The 17126-nt window shown below is 41.8% G+C and overlaps 1 long non-coding RNA gene across 4 annotated transcripts in view; it reads left to right on the forward strand.

The window, feature by feature from the left end:
* The window catches only part of LOC144617220 (uncharacterized), a 58654-nt gene extending 45611 nt beyond the window's left edge, over positions 1-13043 (forward strand). For all 4 annotated transcript variants that reach the window (XR_013557475.2, XR_013557474.2, XR_013557480.2 and 1 more), the window contains one exon: positions 12851-13043. This is a non-coding gene — a long non-coding RNA (uncharacterized LOC144617220). The remainder of the gene's footprint in view (positions 1-12850) is intronic.
* The last annotated feature ends 4083 nt before the right edge of the window (positions 13044-17126 follow it).

Raw genomic sequence — 17126 nt, forward strand, 5'->3', positions numbered from 1 at the left:
GATTCTCTTCTCACGGAGCTCCTACCTTCATGGAGCTTACGTTTGAGCTGGGGAAAATAGGCAAAAAACCCACACAAATACATATATAAGACAATTTTGGATAATGATAAAGTGCTATAAGAAAATAAAAAGTAGTAATGTAATAGAAATAAATAGGCTAGGGTAACATAGGGTATGATTTTTTAGGGTGAGGAGGTAATAGTTAACTGATCTATTTATTCTATCTATCTATCTATCTATCTATCTACCTACCTACCTTATCCTGTCCTATCCTATCCTATCCTATCCTATCCTATCCTATCCTATCCTATCTTCTCTGATTACATAAAACAACATGTTTATCTGTTGATTCTCAGTAAACAGAGATTAAGTCACCTTCTCAAATCACAGAGTTCATGATTTTAAATCTAGTTTTCTTTCCCTTGCTTCTACTGCCTCCTCAAAAGGGGACTGGTTTGAGAATCTTTTCTCAAAAATTTCAGATTCAACTTGGAGGGAAAACACAAATATGGGATGATATTTGAAAGTACCAGTTGATTTCTTCCTCTTTTCTATAATCCTTGAAAAATCCCTTCCCTTGTATCCCAAGGATTTCTTCTATTATTCCCACTTGCTCCCCTAGAACCCCCAAACATAGACATGGGACAGATAAGAAGCAAATCCTACCAAGACTCAACTATTCTTTTGGAAAGCTGCTGGTCAGTGTGAAGGGAAAGATTCAGATGCACACTTTTACATTTGTTTTTCCTGATCTCAGAGTCTAGACTATAAAAACTCTACTGTTACAAAATAATAATGATGGCAAAAATTAAAAACTCTACTGTTACTGAAGCTCTAAGGAAGCTGAATCACCACACACTTACTGCTTTCATTGCTGGACCTTGAACATCACCAGGAGTCTGCTCCAGTCATCCAGTGGGGACTTGTGGTTGCCTGTATGAGAAAGTCTTTCCTGATATGACCTGTTCTATTGACTAACCAGGAGCATGCAAACTCCACAGTTGGGACGGTAGAGGGACAGTGGTGACATGAAGGGGAAACTTCAGTTTTGACCAAGATGGGGCTAGGTAATCTCTGAAATCACTTCTTGTATTGTGATTTGCCATATTTATTGTCTGTTGCCACAATAAAGCCTTATAACAAACCACCCTGCATATCAGTGGCTAAAACCAATAAGCATTTATTTACTTAGTCTGTGGGTTGATGATGTAGGCTGAACTTGGCTGACTTCTTCTGGTCTCAGCTAGGCCCATTCCTATTTCTGGTGTTGGGCTTTTGGCTGATCTAAGAATGCCCCTGCCGGAATGACTGGGGACACTCAGTTCTTCATATGTCTCTCAACCAGTAGGCCAGCCTATGCAAGCTGTCATGGCACTATAGAAGAGTGAGAGCAGTCTAGGCTGATTACATGAGTGCTTTGTAAGCAAGCATCTTATTGGCTAAACAAGTCTCATGACCAAGGCCAGAGTCAGTATGGAATGGAACCACAGATTTGCATGGCAAAGAACATGACATGTAGATTCAAGGACAGGTGAAAAATTGGGATCATTAATACAATCATAATAGCATGACTTCTTCAGGATCAGAATGTTAAAGGTTACTTATTTGCCAAGTAAACCGGGCATAGTTTGAAGGGTAGATTGGAACAGGCAGATATTGGAGGTGGGAAACACAGACAGAAACCAGTGCAGGGAAACAACAGCAATGCCTGAATCTGGGGTGACTGGGACAATTGGAGGGGACTGGTGGGAGATTTTGCCCAACATGGCTGTGCTGTGGTTGTGGAAGGTGCAAAGGAGATGGAGGAAGAAAGGTGGACCTTGGAGTCACTGATCTGGAGGGTGATAATGACCATAATAGGCAGATAACCCACTATGCCTAGTAAATGAAGGCCTGGGAATATCTTATGAAAGAAGAGGGAAGCTTGGTGACGTGAGTAGGTCGGGTATGTGAGAGACAGAGCAGCAGAAAAGCAACATGGCGGGAGGGTTGTCTGATTAGAGCTTCAAGACACGTTGGGAGAGTAATGGCTGTGAGTACTGGAGGTGTGCAGAGGCAAAGGAGTCAGGGAGCTTGAAGTTCATGGACAATAATTTGATTCATTATGTTCGAGAATTGGGAGTTTGCCAGGGCTCTGAGGATGGTGTGCATCTCTTGCTGGGTTACCCTCCAGTGTTCCTAAGATACCTTATCTAAAGGGTCACACTCAAGGAGACCCCTGAGTAGGTGGGGATGTGTACCCACATCATGACTCCCTGCTCTCCCCTGCCCACAGTTGCTGGGCTCTGCTGCAGGTCTGATCAATTACATTGGCTTAACTTTGTCCCCAGCCACCTGTCCCAGCTCACATTCAGGAGCTCCCTGAACATGTCTCTTTCTTTTATCCTATCTAGCTCAATAGACAATTGTAAAACCTGGCAATCAGGATGAAGCCAAGCATTCTAAATCTTAACTTATTTTTCTGTTTTTCCAATAAAAAGCTCTTTTCAAGACACCCAAAGTGGAAAGTATTTTGAATTACTTGCTTTGACTGACTGTTCTTGAATTCCTCAGGATCGCTGTCGATAACATTCAGAATGATTTCTGGGACACAGCACTGGGCTTAAAATAGTTTGAAGTCTTCTGGGGCAACCGCTTGATATGAGATGTGATTTGTTGTCCATGTTAAGGAAGAATCAGATGTCATGTTATGCAAGGTTAATGAGCAGCAACTTGGTTTCATAGCTTGAGCATGGCCCATACCACCTACCCTGGTTTTTGCCCATTCCAGAGAGAGTCCCAGTGTTGTAGGCAAAATAGAAGTTATTAAATATGGATGTTATTTTTTTCTAGGTCTTAGATCCACTCAATCAATCTTTGTCTCCTTTGCCCTTATGAGGCAACTCCTGCCATTTAAAGGAAGCGAGTCTCTGTGAAGGGCCTGGTTGCTTTTGCATTGTCAAGGAGACCAGAAAATAGAACCTGGTTGGCAAAACAAACCCTTTGTGGGAGTGGGTGTTGCTTGGATGTGAAAATCTGAAACCACATAGTTTTCCTGCTCCTTCCCAGAGCTGACTTCTTCTGAGGTTTTGTGAGGGGGCTGTCAGAAGACTGATGCATTTCTCCTCTCTCCAATCTAACATTAAGCAGCCATTGTGTAGCCACCAGTCATGAAATAACTGTGGTTGTAAGTCAATATTTCACAGAGTATGGTCTGTGGGCCTGTGGCATCAGAATCACTTGTGAAAATACCTCCGCATTTGGCTGTGGGAAATCTATGTATTTTTTTAGCATGCATCCTAGGTAATCTCAGACTCCTTGATGGATAAGAATCCACTGTCCTTGGGGACAAGTGCCCATTTATTTGTTATTATTCAAAAGAACACATAGTAGCAGCAAATAATTAAAAATAATAAAAAAAATACTTGTGGCTATGCAGAACAGTCTAAGTTGACCTCTGACTTTAAGGAATTATCTTACAGTTACTTACCCTTCATTGGTTGCGTTAGTAGGGTGTGATAGAGTTGACCAGTTATTCATTGACAATTCATGCTCTCCTTTCCATGCAACACAGAATTGCTCCTAGACTACTTGGCCCACTCGAATCCAGGAATGGCCCGGATGACTAGCTCAATGAGTAGGTCTTTGGTGGAAAAGAGCTGACATGGTGTGGGCCTATTTCTTTCCCTTCTGCCTGGGTAACAGGATTCTGAGGCCCAAGTAAGGATGAATGGAGCCCGGATCCTTAAATTACCAGGTGCGAAGGGTACTTGGTTGAACTTTTACCTAAGTAAGAAGTAAGATTTATAGTGCTGAGTCTGAGGTTTTGAGGTATCAATAGCTTTTGTTACCCAAAGTAATTCATGGAGGTTGACCTCTTACTTAGTTTTAGCTGAAAACTGTGTTCTTTGCCAGCGCAGATTCAAAATACAAAGGGTTTCCTCAAACAAACCTAGTAATCTTCTGAAAAGTAGAGAATCATAGTAGACAGAGCACTGGTCTTAGAATTAGGAAAGTGGATCCAAATCCCACTTCTGCCACTTACTGGCTCTGCAGTTTTAGACAAATCACTCAATTACTCTGAGCCTCGGCTCCTTTCATTATTTAGTGAGAATAATAGTATGGTATTATTTGCCTCTCAAGGTGTGTGTGAAGGTCATGGTTTTGTTCATGAAAACACTTCAGAAATTATAAAGCACTCTTCTACAAATGAGAGGGATGATTTGGCTCTTGTTTTTACAGAGCTGGAGCAAAATGCTATTTTCCAGCTTTGATATTTCCAGTAGCTTCCCAAGTCTCATTTTGTTTCCTTCGGAAAATGGGGATAATAAAGCTTCCTTGGATTATTGTGAAAATAAAAATGCGATAATGTATGTGATGGTGTCTAGCACAAGATCCAGCTTATTGCAGGAATATGGGAAAATATTAGCTCTCTTCCTTGCAGCTCTATGTGCTTGAGGGAGGTGATTCAAGAAGAGTCCATTTGGCTGATGATAAATATGAGCTGAGGTCTTCCATTGCTTGTATTTTACTCCCCTCTGCTAACCGGTGAGATGATTTCCACAGTACCATGTGGCTCATTCTTCCCCATGCTTGATGGTGGCCCCAAAGCAGCAGGAAAGATGGCCACAAAGGAGCCTGTAGTGTTACCTGCTTCTCTTGCTTCTCCTGCAAAGATGGAAACTCTAGTCTTTGTGAGTCTCACGGAGCACTTACTGAAGCCTCTTGCCAGTCGGACCCTGACACTCAGACCCTGCTATTCCCAAGTGCTTTCTCATGCATGGCCATTACTTGAAACTCATCCTCTTCTTTCCCTGTTTTGTCTTCACTTGGGTTATTCTTTATCCCCGAGTCCTCTTTACTTGGATTTTCTTCAAGCTAATCTGCTTGATTAAAAGTTCACAATGCAGAAAACTGGCTCTAAGATAAGTTGTTTTGATGACAGGAATGGTAATTCTTGCAATTTATTTGTATGCCGTGTTACCATTTTCAATGTACCTTCATCTGAGTTATCTTGTTTGTTCACTGTTGGTTTTCACAGACTCATAGCAGCCTTTTATTTTTGCTTATCTCGGGTGCATTTATTGGGCAGAATACCATGGAAGACCACTGGGAGGATGGTGTGGAGGGTAGAAGGGACAGAGAGCTAATATTGATCAATTATGCTTTTGGGGGGGTCAAGTTAGTTTTAATGGAAGTTACCTAATTTAATTCTTGTAATAATTTTGCGGAGGAATCACCAGTGCCTAGCCCAATACTCGTGAGTGTTTAAAGTTTTATCAACTGTAAAATTCCATCAGGAGGTTGAAAAACTTGTCCAAAGTCAAAAAGCAATGTGGTGATGGGGATGGGATTTAAATTCTGGTCTCACTGGTTCCAAAGTGCATGCATTCCCTGGTGTTATGATCTCTAGCAGTTGGATCAACAGAGATAAGTAGTTGCTGACCAAACAGTCCTGCGTCTAGTTACTTGGGGAACAAAGATACAAACATTTTAGTAGAAAGATAGGGGAGCATTCTTCTTGTTCTGCTTCTTCTCCCTCACTTCTGTAACATTTATTATCTGTACTGTGGCACCCAGGATTCCAGGCTCTGGGGTACAACATCCCCCATCTTGTAGCTACCAGTCTAATGTACAAGACAGATAAACTGATGAGCAGCTAGACAAAGAATTTAATGTGTGGTAATGACAACTGCTGAGAAGAAAGCAGGGCAAGGGGGTAAACAGTGATGGAGCTTGTACATTAGATGTGGTGGTCAGGGAAGGTGACATTTGGGTAGGTGACACCTGAGTTGATGGTATTTGAGCAGACCTGCTCAAAGAGGAAGGCTTCGAGGGGCTGGGGTGGGGTGGAGAAGGGAAGAGCATGTGCGAAGCCCAAGGCAGGAGTGGGCTTCCTGTTCAGAGTTGGAGTAAGCTCAGGAGGGTGGTGGGGTGAAGCTGGAAAACTCAGGAGAGGCTTGAGGGCCTTGGTGAAGCATTTAGATTTTATGCTGAGTTAGGTGGGAAGCCTTTAGAGCTATGAACAAAGAAATGATAGGATCTGACTTAACATTTAAAAAGAAGTGCTGTGGGGGCGCCTGGGTGGCTCAGTTGGTTGAACCTATGACTTCACCTCAGGTCATGATCTCCTGGTTTGTGAGTTCCAGCCCTGCTTTGGGCTCTGTGCTGACAGCTCAGAGCCTGGAGCCTGCTTCGGATTCTGTGTCTCTCTCTCTGCCCCTTCCCCACTCGTGCTCTGTCTCTCTCTCTCAAAAAAGAAACAAACTTTAAAAAAGGTTTTTTAAAAAGAATCACTGTGGATACTATGTGCAGATTAGATTTTAGAGACAGGGAGCACAGCTCAGTCAATGGAGGTTGACCATACTTGAGAAAACCCAACAGGAATGGTATGAAAAACAAGTATTGCAACATTTCATTCCTTCACTTCTGTTCTTATATTTGGATTTTTTATTTCAATTTTTTGTAGTTCTCTTTAAATTAAGTTCCCACTATGATCAAGGTACCGTGAAAACTGCCGTTTGTGTCTCTATCTCCTTCTTTAAACCTCTTCCTACAATCTGGATTTTTTTTTTTTTTTTTTTTTTTACCTAAACCAAATTACACATTGTTCCACTTATCTCAACAGAGGTAGAAAGAAATCAATTACTTTGGTTTTTCTGATAGCACAAACCTAGCTGCAGATCTGAAGCGAAATGAAGTCGCATCACAGATAGCAGGCCAGCCTGCCGACAGTGCCCCTTCTCAGTGACAGCAAGCTGCTGCTGCAAACAGTCAGGACAAAGGCTGGAGCTTGTAATGAACTTCACACTTGGACCATATCCCATTTGGGTAGCGCTTGCTCTCCTCCAGCTGAAGTGGGTGATTGGATTGAGACTCTCACACATCAAATGCCACAAGAGCTATTAATATGGGTGGAATAATTGAGCAGCCAGACTTATTGGAAAATGTAACTACTTTACACATCATTGCAAATTGTTTTCTAGGCCATGCTGGCCTCCCTTCAGCCATGAAGACATTCAGATGTAAAAAGGAAAAAAAAAAAAAAGATGCATCTTGAACACTTAGCCATAAAAGTAGAGGAGATTGCTTTAGACTTCTCTGTAACATTTAAACCATCCACACCTGGAAAAAATTACCAACTCTGTGTTTGTTTAAATGTCAGTAGATGTTGTCATGCCAGCCTTGCTGTCTGGTAGCATAATGCTTACTTTTGTACAAAGGAGTAAATAGCCCCATGCTCCTCAACATCATTTTTTGGAACATTCTTTCACTGAAGAATGGGTCTCTCCTAAGTACATAAGCTGATTTTATGTCTCCTCTCTAATTTGAACTATTCTTGGATTTTGAAGCTGGGTTATGTTCCTGTATGATTACTTTCACATTGCAACAAGGGGCTGAACTATGGGACCGACTCGGCATCTTGGGTACATCTGGGAAGAGCTTGACACAGGTCAGAACCTTTGTGGTGAGCTATTTCCATGTATGGATGGTGCTTTCTATCAAAAGCCATCCAAAATCTTCCTGGCTTAAAGGTCAAGCTCAAATCTCACCTTCTTTAAGAAGCTGTGCTTGAGTCATTTAGCACATATAATCGCTGTCACTTCTCAGAGAAAAGGGGCAAAAATGGATATTTTCTTAGCACCTGCTGTGTTGGGTTCTCACATATCTCATCTGATCTTCACACAAGTACTCTGTGAGGTGGGCGCTGTTATCCTGGCTCAGCACAGGGAAAGGACCTGACGGATCCATGGTCACAGGGTCAGAGGTGAAGGGTCAGGGTGTGCATTCAGGTCTGTCTGACAGCAGAATGCTTCCCAACATGCCACATGACTTCTTAGGGCATTCTGGGTGCTTCGGGGAAGATATACGTTCCTTAGCACGTCATCAAACACCGTTGCTTGGTATTTGCAGCTGTTGCACGTGTAGGTTTTCTAGTCCCAGTGATGTTGCAATGTCCTTGAAGGCAGTTCCAGGAGACACAAAGAGGGCCTGGCCTCTGCCTTATGGGAGTGTGACACAGAGTTACAGACTTGAGAAGCAAGATGTTTCCTAACCCATTACAGGGAGGCTGATGGGACTCTACAGGGGATACTCAGGTGATGCAAAGGAAGGGGATGGTCTTTTGTGCCTGTCGAGGTTGGGGTAAGGGTGCGGGGAGTGGAAAAGGTTTTGTAGAGAGATGAAACTTCAATTTCTTCAGATGACCAGGTGTTTGTCAGGCACCTGGAATAGTTGGACCAGGGGGAGGCTCAAAAGGGAAAACATCCCAGGCACAAAGAAGTCACCAAGCTAGGAAATGCAGCCGGGTGTGGCACATAATGGTAAATAGCTCTCAGGGTGGGTTAGATCTCGAATAAAAAGAGCAAGAGAGAGGGATGCCTGGGTGGCTCAGTTGGTTAAGTGGGTAAGTATCTGACTCTTGATTTCGATTCAGGCCATGATTTCAAGGTTCCTGAGACTGGGCCCTGCATCCATTTCCACACTGACAGTACAGAGCCTGCTTGGGATTGTCTCTCTCCCTCTCTCTGTGCCCCCTCCCCACTCGCTGTCTCAAAAGAAAAACAAAAACAAAAAACAAGACAAAACAAAAAACTGAAAAAGAAAAGGGCAAGAGGGAGACCCAGAGAAGAGGCTAGAGGGTGAGGTGGGCAGAGACCAGGACATGAGTTTCTTGAATACTTACTGAGTTTGGATTTCATTTATCATTTCTCATGCCATGGAAAGATTTTAAGCAAGGGCACAATGCAATCCAAAACAAAACATCCTGTTTAAGGCTGTATGTGATAGGGGAATTACTTGGCAGGTATTTGAAGAGTAGACAGGAGGGCAGTTAGGAGACTGTTGGAATTATCTAGGCAAGAGATGATGAGGTCCTGGGTTTGTGTCCTCCTAGGTGAGCAGCGATTGAAGGGAAGGTAGTCTACAGACACATGAAGTCTGGTTTTCTGCTGTGGGCAACCTTGAATGCTGCTTCTTCTTTCTTTTTTTCTTTAAAAAAAATTTTTTTTTTAACATTTACTTATTTTTGAGAGACAGAGAGAGACAGAACATGAGCTGGGAAGGGGCAGAGAGAAAAGGAGACACAGAATCTGAAGCAGGCTCCAGGCTCTGAGCTGTCAGCCCAGAACCCTACACGGACGGGACTTGAACCCACGATCCATGAGATCATGACCTGAGCAGAAGTCGGATGCTTAACTGACTGAGCCACCCAGGCACCACCCCCCCACTTAAAAAAAACCAATTTTTTTTTAACGCAACCTTGAATGCTTTTTGTGAGCAGGAGGTTCCCCTCCTAATCAGTTGCCCTTTACCACACAGTCCCAAGCACGTGAATTCCATTTTTTATAAGCCTGCAATGCTAAGAGCTTCATCTGCTATAATAATAATGAAAAGAATGTAAGTGAAGGTGACTGTAAAGTACGGAAGTCCTGCTGCAAAATAAGGGGTGAAATTGAGCTCTCTTTTCTGCGGTGTCCCCATGTGGACAGAATTAGTATCATCATTAGGTTGGCATTGGTTCATAGATGAGCCAGTGATTCATAGATGAAGCAGTGATTCATAGATGAAAATAACTTTAGAACTTTTAAGAAAAGCCAGGAGGAAAATAAAAAAAAAAATCAGAATTATTACCGAATAATTTTCCTAGCAGAAAAATTCTGGCCGTTTATCTTTTCATCTAAGTGGAGCTCAACTATATTAGCAAGAGGTAAAGCAATTTAAGTGTTCTTAACTGTGTGTCCTTGAAGACTATAATATTTGTGGGAGGTAGTTCCACTGCTATAAATCTATGTTGACAGGTGTAAATTTACACTAATAAATTAATAACACAAGTAAGAAAAACAAACCCCAATTCACAGGATGCTGGATTAGTGACAGAACTAATGGTATCAAGAAAACACAGATCAAATGCCTGCTGATTGATTTTTCCTCTTGACTGGTCTAAGATTTGTGCAGATGAAATTGTAACGCTTGGTATTTTTCTCACCTATGTTTTTCACTTATTAAACGTGTTCATCACAGCTCTCTACCATTTCTATAGCCAGAGTTCTGCTTTAAAGATGAGCTAAAAAATTAAATAAATACACAGTATCTTTCATGGTATGGAGTTTTCTGCTCTCTCTGTGTGCTGTGACATCTTGGACCTCTGCAAACTGTTTATCTTACAGTTTCCAGTTTCTAGGTTTTTCCTCAAGATTTGTGACAGCTCAGTAAGTGAGTGTTTTCTGGTTTGGGGTCCTCCACACTGCATTTCTTAATCTCCTTGTAAGAAGGGATTTAATCTTGTTCAGCTTTGATCATCTCCAGTTCCTAATAAAATGTCTTGACACCTAATAGGGGCCACTTAATTTATGCTGGATGAATAAGGACAAATGTTTGCCCTTCTGGAAAAGGGAATAATTGTTGTTGGGGTGACACTGGGTGGAAGAAGGAGATACTAGTAAACTAAATTGATATAAATCATTGAGAAAATGGGAAAATACCTGCCATGACATATGATATGTTGAATTTTACATATGCCGAGTTCGCCAAAAATATGGCCTTCTACCAAACCATTTTGGTATGGATCTTAAGGATTTTTGACTTTGTCGGCTCTGAAACCAGAATAATTCTTTTTAAATAATGGTATCCCCTTAAAAATTCAGGTGCAGAACAAGGATGTACTTCTTTCCTAAAAAAAGAGAAACCCTATAAAACCCTACAAATTCTTCATGGTATATACAGATGGCTGTGGTTACATTGCTATCTCTACCTCTACGAGTTGGACACCTTCAGTCACCTGGGCTGCTCTGCGTCTTCAGACTGACTGACTGGACAGGATGTTCCCTCCTCTTCTGCTGCGGCACAGGTGGTCTGCCCGTGCTGGTTTCCTATTGCCGCCATCACAGTCACCACAAATATGCTGGCTTAAAACAACACCTACAGTCTGTGGATCAAAATATTTGTGGGGTCAACTGGGTCCTCCGCTCAGGGTCTCACAAGGCCAAAAGCAAGGTGTTGGCCAGTCTGGGCTCTTATCTAGAGGCACTGGTGAAGAATCCACTTCCATTTGTCAGCAGAATCCATTATTGGCCATTGTAGGACTGACATTCCTGTTTCCTTACTGGCTGGTAGCCAGGATCTACTCTCTGCTCCCAGGGCCCCCTGCATTCTTTCCCAGGGGCCCCCTCCATTAGAAATTCTGTCTATCGCACTTAACAAAAACAGAGAAAGCTTTACCAGATGGGGGCTAGTCAGTCCTCTGTAGAAGATATCTGTAGCTAACAGTCTATTAACAAAACACTGTCACTTTGCATATAGCCCCAACAAATTATCTTCACATCTGTTTTGGAGCATAGTTTCTGAAATTGAGATGGTCTGTTTGATTTCTAGCAAAAGAAACAAGGTGACCAACAATAAGAGGACCAAACCTTAGGACATGTTTCATGTGCATGGAAGAATTTACCCATATACAGATGGTATCAGTTCATCTCAGGGTCATTCAGCCACATTACTGATACTGGTAGTACCATATGTCATGTAAATGCCTTTGAAAATACATATCATAGTATGTTGCAGCACTGAATGAGAATGTGAATGCAGATAATTGTCAAATCCCAGGTAGTATGATTATGTCGTGGAAACTACTACTCTTTTGGATAGAGTAGTATCCAAAAGATACTTTGGATACTTTGCTCCTCCCAAGCTTGGACAGGCTTGTAGGAACAATTCACATGTCATGAAGGACTCTCATTGTATATTTGCCACCATTGCCAGCTTCCAGGTCATTTGCAAGAGAAGGTATGTAACTTTTAGTAACTAATTCAGTAAAGAATTGCAATCGGCCAACAAATTTAATATAATCTTCCAAACTGTGGGAAGTCCAGATTAAGCCCTGGAAATTATACCATCAGTCCTGAAGTTGCTAAGTAAGAAAAGATTTGAAAGAATGGCTTGTGAACAGTGTGTTATCTTGATGCTGTAAAAACGTGTTGATGTCAAAAGTGGTGCTGGAGAAACTTTTGGCTTTAGAATTGGAAGAGCACATACGCTCAAACTGATTTTATGCTGAAGAATAAAGGGGTTACTATTTAGTATTTGTCCCCCAAAATGTGTTGTTGAGTTGATATTACCGTTGCTTGAAACTGAGAATTGAGAGAATCAGAGAACACAAAACCACACATCGAAAGTACTCTCAAAGACAGATGCAGATAGTCAATATCTATTTAAGATGCCTATTTGATACATTTCCCCCCTGCTGTCTGTTTTTCAGGTTTGTATGTTTGTTTTTTAGAGAATGCACTTTTATGGAAGAAAAACATGCCATAATTTGGGATGGGAGAGGAATGTTATAAGAGTAAAGAAGGCATTAACTAGATTTATTACCATTTAAAGATAAATGCGTAGTGGAGTAATATGGATGATTGAATAGTGATCTGAGAAGCAATTTCCATACATCACTTCTGGTGACATCGTCTGATATTATGACCATTGGTGAGATACCAAATTCTGTAGACATTTCTGGGTCTTTAACCTGAGGATGATGGAATCTTCCCTGTATTTCCCCCTGTGTGACCACTTGTAAAAGCAAAGCTGATTGATGCGTATTGCATGTACTGAGCTCCTTTGTAGGGCACCTTTTAAAGCACTATTTTGATATAACCAACGATCGACTGCATTCCTGAGTTTGGGAAATCACATTTTAACAGGAACTTGCACATAGCTCCACCGCTTCACCCATAATTCATATCCCAGCAACCTTCGCCAAAGCAGGAAGCAGAGTCATGGTGTTGCCATGAACATTGTTTCAAGAGCTCAGAAATCCTCCAGGGATCCTGTTATCACTGCTTTTCAAAGAAGCCTTTATTCCTCTCTTCTCTTTCTTGCAAAGGGGGTTGTGTCCAATACCCGAGGACACGGCGAAGCCAAAAAAGACCTGAAGGCTCCTCCAGGACTATGATCTTCTGAATTGTGAAATCCGCCATTCTGATCGCTATCCTTTCTTCCCACATTGTAATAAACGCTACTGTTCTGTGAAACTTTACTGTGTAATAAACCTGCCTTTTCTTTTTTTAAAGGACTGAGCTCCCAGGACCACTGGCATTTGTTTTAAGTCTTCTGTGTAAAGGTCCATCAAATTCTCATAAAAGTAACATTTTTTTTTTGGACTGTATTATCTACTTGAAGATCATTTTACTGTATTTCATTTTCTTTATGTTTCAATTCCAGCATAGTTAATATGTAGTGTTATGGTAGTTTCAGGTGTACAATATATGATTCAACAATTCTATACACTACTCAGTGCTCATCATCTAAGTATACACTTAATCCCCATCACCTGTTTCACCCATCTCCCTACCCACCCTCTATCCTCCACCCCCCGGTTATCATCAGTTTCTTCTCTATAGTTAACAGTCTGTTTGTTTCTCGCTCTCTCTCTCCATACAGTTTTCCTTATTACTAGGCACCAAAAGGTATCTTAATCTAAGTAAGTAAAATTGACCTTTATGACAAATATGTTATGCTTAAGTTTTTTTTTTCCCTCTGAAAGATATAGAGGCCAGAGATGAAATAGTAAAAGGGAGAGAAAAAAGTTTGTATTTATATTACTAATTACAGATATGAATGTAGATCCAGAGTTAATATGTGAATTTAATGTGTTTTCAGTAAGGTTAGGACTAAAAATTGTATCATGTATTTTGTCTTATTTGGGGTAGCTGGGAATTACCATTTTCCTTTTAAAAGGAAAAATAGGAGCTTTTCAGCTTCACAACATTCTGAGGGAAACACAGATGTCCGATTTTATAGGGGACATGGAGAAAGAAAAAGTAAGGTAGACTTTTAAGAAGCCTAAAGATGGCAGGCATTGTGAAACATATTTATATTGAATCCCATAGATCATACGATTTTCTTCTGAAAATATATTAACCTCAGTTTACATCTACATGCATTATCAGACTAGGGTCTGAGTATGTGCTGGGGAACATGGATGTACCTGTGTATTGAAAGTGTATGAACCCACAGAACAGTCTAAGTCCATATTCTTACCATGGCTACTGTTTCTACTTGATGGGATATAATTAAATATTTTTAAATGCAATATCAATGTATTTTATCCAAGTATATATAGATAAAATTATATCTATCTATATATGTCTATCTATAACCATACCTATCTATCTATCTATCTATGGTGAGATAAAAGCTAAATTTGTATTTATTTTTAAGATAGAACACTGGAATTCAAGACAGCTCATGGGGAAGCAAGTCTGACCCATGATGTATATATTCTCCTCTGAAAAAGGGCTCTTTCAGTGACAAAGCTGGAGAATTCTCATCTGGATGGTGGGGAAATTAGTGTTTGGACAAGAAATAAACTGATGTGTTCTTTTATGGTCTAAAGACAAAAATAATACTTGGTGCCAGGTATTTAGCTGTACTGCACAGATCCAGGCTTACAGCGAGATTCCCATTTTCCCATTTTCAATTATTTGAGGGTACAAAACCAAAACAAATAAATACCTCCACTGAGTATCTGCCATGTTCAAGCCAGAACTGTATGTAGTGAAGTGGCTGGGACGGGAAGCCTTCATGGTCATGGTTAGGGCAGGCCCTGGCCAAGCTTCAGGGAAGCTGGAAGGGTCTAGTCAGGTGGGTGCATCAGAATGTGCATTACGTGTTAAAAATGGCAAGTGGCGACAGGTGGTGTCTTACCAAGGCAGAAGCCTCCAACCGGTCTAAAAGAATATATTGACAGGCAGGTGGTACAAAGCAATGAAATGTCCAGGAGGAAGCCTTTGGAGAACAGCGAGGAACTCTGGTTGCAGGTAGGAAAACCGAGTCCTCGGGGACTGGAGAGGGCGAGGGGGCAATACTTGTACTTGAGCAGAGTAGAGGACTAGGGCACACTGCCAACCTGAGATTCAGTCTGTGGGGACCTACCAGGGACCAAGCCTGTTTATGGTTCTCAGGAGCCTGACTGGCGTTGTGCTGAGGCTGACAGCAAGCACGATTCAATGCTGAGGTCTCACTACTGACTTGAGTGGCTCATGACAGTTACCCAGCCTAAGAAGGGACCAATTCCAGAATTCACAATAGGGAAGAAAATGCAGATGATGGTCATAGAGCCTCAGGTAAAGAGCAAAGAAAGTCACTGGAACTTCTCCAATTGTTTTGCAGGTGCAAAAATCATCTCATTTTCTCTTTGTGTCTTGAATGAATATTTAGTGGCATAAACACAATAAACACATTCAAATTAAATGTCACTACGTACCTTAATGTTTTAATCAATGTATGTACTAAATAATTTGAGTTTGTAAAGAAATTATGGAAACAGAATCCGACTTCAAGCTTGGCAGGAAATTAATATTTGGATAACGAATGCTGGTGCATTTGTTATAGCATATACTCAGATTTAGAAAAAAAAATGCTGTTGTTTTTTCAAACCCATCTAGGGATATAAAACTAAATCTAGTTAGAATGAGGATATTAAATTACAAATAAGTTTGTTAGAATGGAATTCAGACCTTCCATGTAGAGCTGTGGGAAGAAGCACAGTCATCAGTTACCCATAAGAACAAACACCAGCCTTGACACAGGGAACATTGGAGAATTTGGTCCAGCAAGGACAGAGGTACAGTTAAGAACGGCCCTGGAAAACAAGACCTCTGACAGTTTTTTTTTTTTAACATTTTTTTATTTTGAGAGAGAGTGATGAGTGGAGGAGGGGCAGAGAGAGAGAGGGAGAGACTCCCACACAGGTTCTGCGCTGTCAGCACAGAGCCTGATGCAGGGCTCAATCTCACAAACCATGAGATCATGACCTGAGCCGAAACCAAGAGTTGGATGCTCAACCACGTGAGGCACTCAGGAGCCCCTGACAGTTCTTATTAGAGCTCTACTGGTAGTAACCATACAGTTGCTTATGCTAAACATGAGCTTTGTGTGAAGTCAGGATCTGGACACCACACCTCCCCCCTTCCCTGCCTATTCGGTTGCTGTTTGGGGGGCTTAGCATGCTGCCTGCTCACATGAGTCTCTGTTTTGTCCATGCCTGGCAATTGCTGCTTGGAAGCTCGCCTCTGGCAGCTAATGATTTCAAGTACCCAGACCTGTCATGATGCTCTCCAGGAGAGGCATCAGGCTGTCATCATCTATTAGGCAGCCTCCGGCTGACACACAAGGCCTTTCCGTGAGGGCCCCTCTCTCTTCCACTTTTGAATTGCATCTTTTGATAGGAGTTAAGGTAAGAAACCAGTTCAGAATCCAAATGGAGACCTTCAGTCAGTCTCCTACCCACTTGGCCTAATTTGTTTAGTCACTAGTTTGTGGTTTGGGCAGTTTGCATAGTTTTCACAATTTCAAGACTTTAGATGTAGCCACTGATTTTTTTGGGGGACTGTTCCACAGGTCGTGGAAACTTAGCAGCTGGGCACTTTCTTCCCATCCTCAACATTGCCAAGGAAATGAAAAGACCAAGGATTTAACGACACTGTGCGAAGCTAAAGTTTCTTTCTCTGAACCCAGCTCAAGCCTACTCCATTCTTCAGCAGAAGAATGTCAGGCCCTGCCTCTCTGAGGTGTTTCTCTTGTCACAGATAGGATGACGTGACCATATCATTACCAGACACTAAGACAGATTTGACCCCAGCATGTGGCAGTTACAGAATTTGATCCAAGTCTCTTGTTGCTATTACTCTGCTACTGATCTCTGCCTCTTTTGTAATAGCTAGGATTCAACCTTGTTACCAATTTTGATGAAATCAGTTTTCTCTCCTGCTTTCCTGGGTGCTCCTGTCTTTGTTTCCTGTCCACATGTGCCCCCTTTTTTTTGGTAACGAGGATCCAAAATGCTTGTGTGCACCTGTTTACTCATGGCTCTCCCCTAATGATTTTACTTTCTTTGGTAATCTCACCCCAGATTTCTCCAGGATCCACACCTTCCCCACTTGCAGGTATAGAATACTTGAACCCCTGGGGCACCTGGGTGGCTCAGTTGGTTGAGCGTCCAACTCCAGCTCGGGTCATGATCTCACGGTCTGTGAGTTGAGCCCCGCGTCGGGCTCTGTGCTGACAGCTTGGAGTCTGGAGCCTGCTTTGGATTCTGTGTCTCTCTCTCTCTCTGCCCCTCCCCTGCTGATGCTCTGTCTCTCTGTCAAAAATAAATA

This window comes from Panthera onca, chromosome A1, assembly GCF_046562875.1.
Source record: "Panthera onca isolate mPanOnc1 chromosome A1, mPanOnc1 haplotype 2, whole genome shotgun sequence".
Lineage (NCBI taxonomy): Eukaryota > Metazoa > Chordata > Mammalia > Carnivora > Felidae > Panthera > Panthera onca.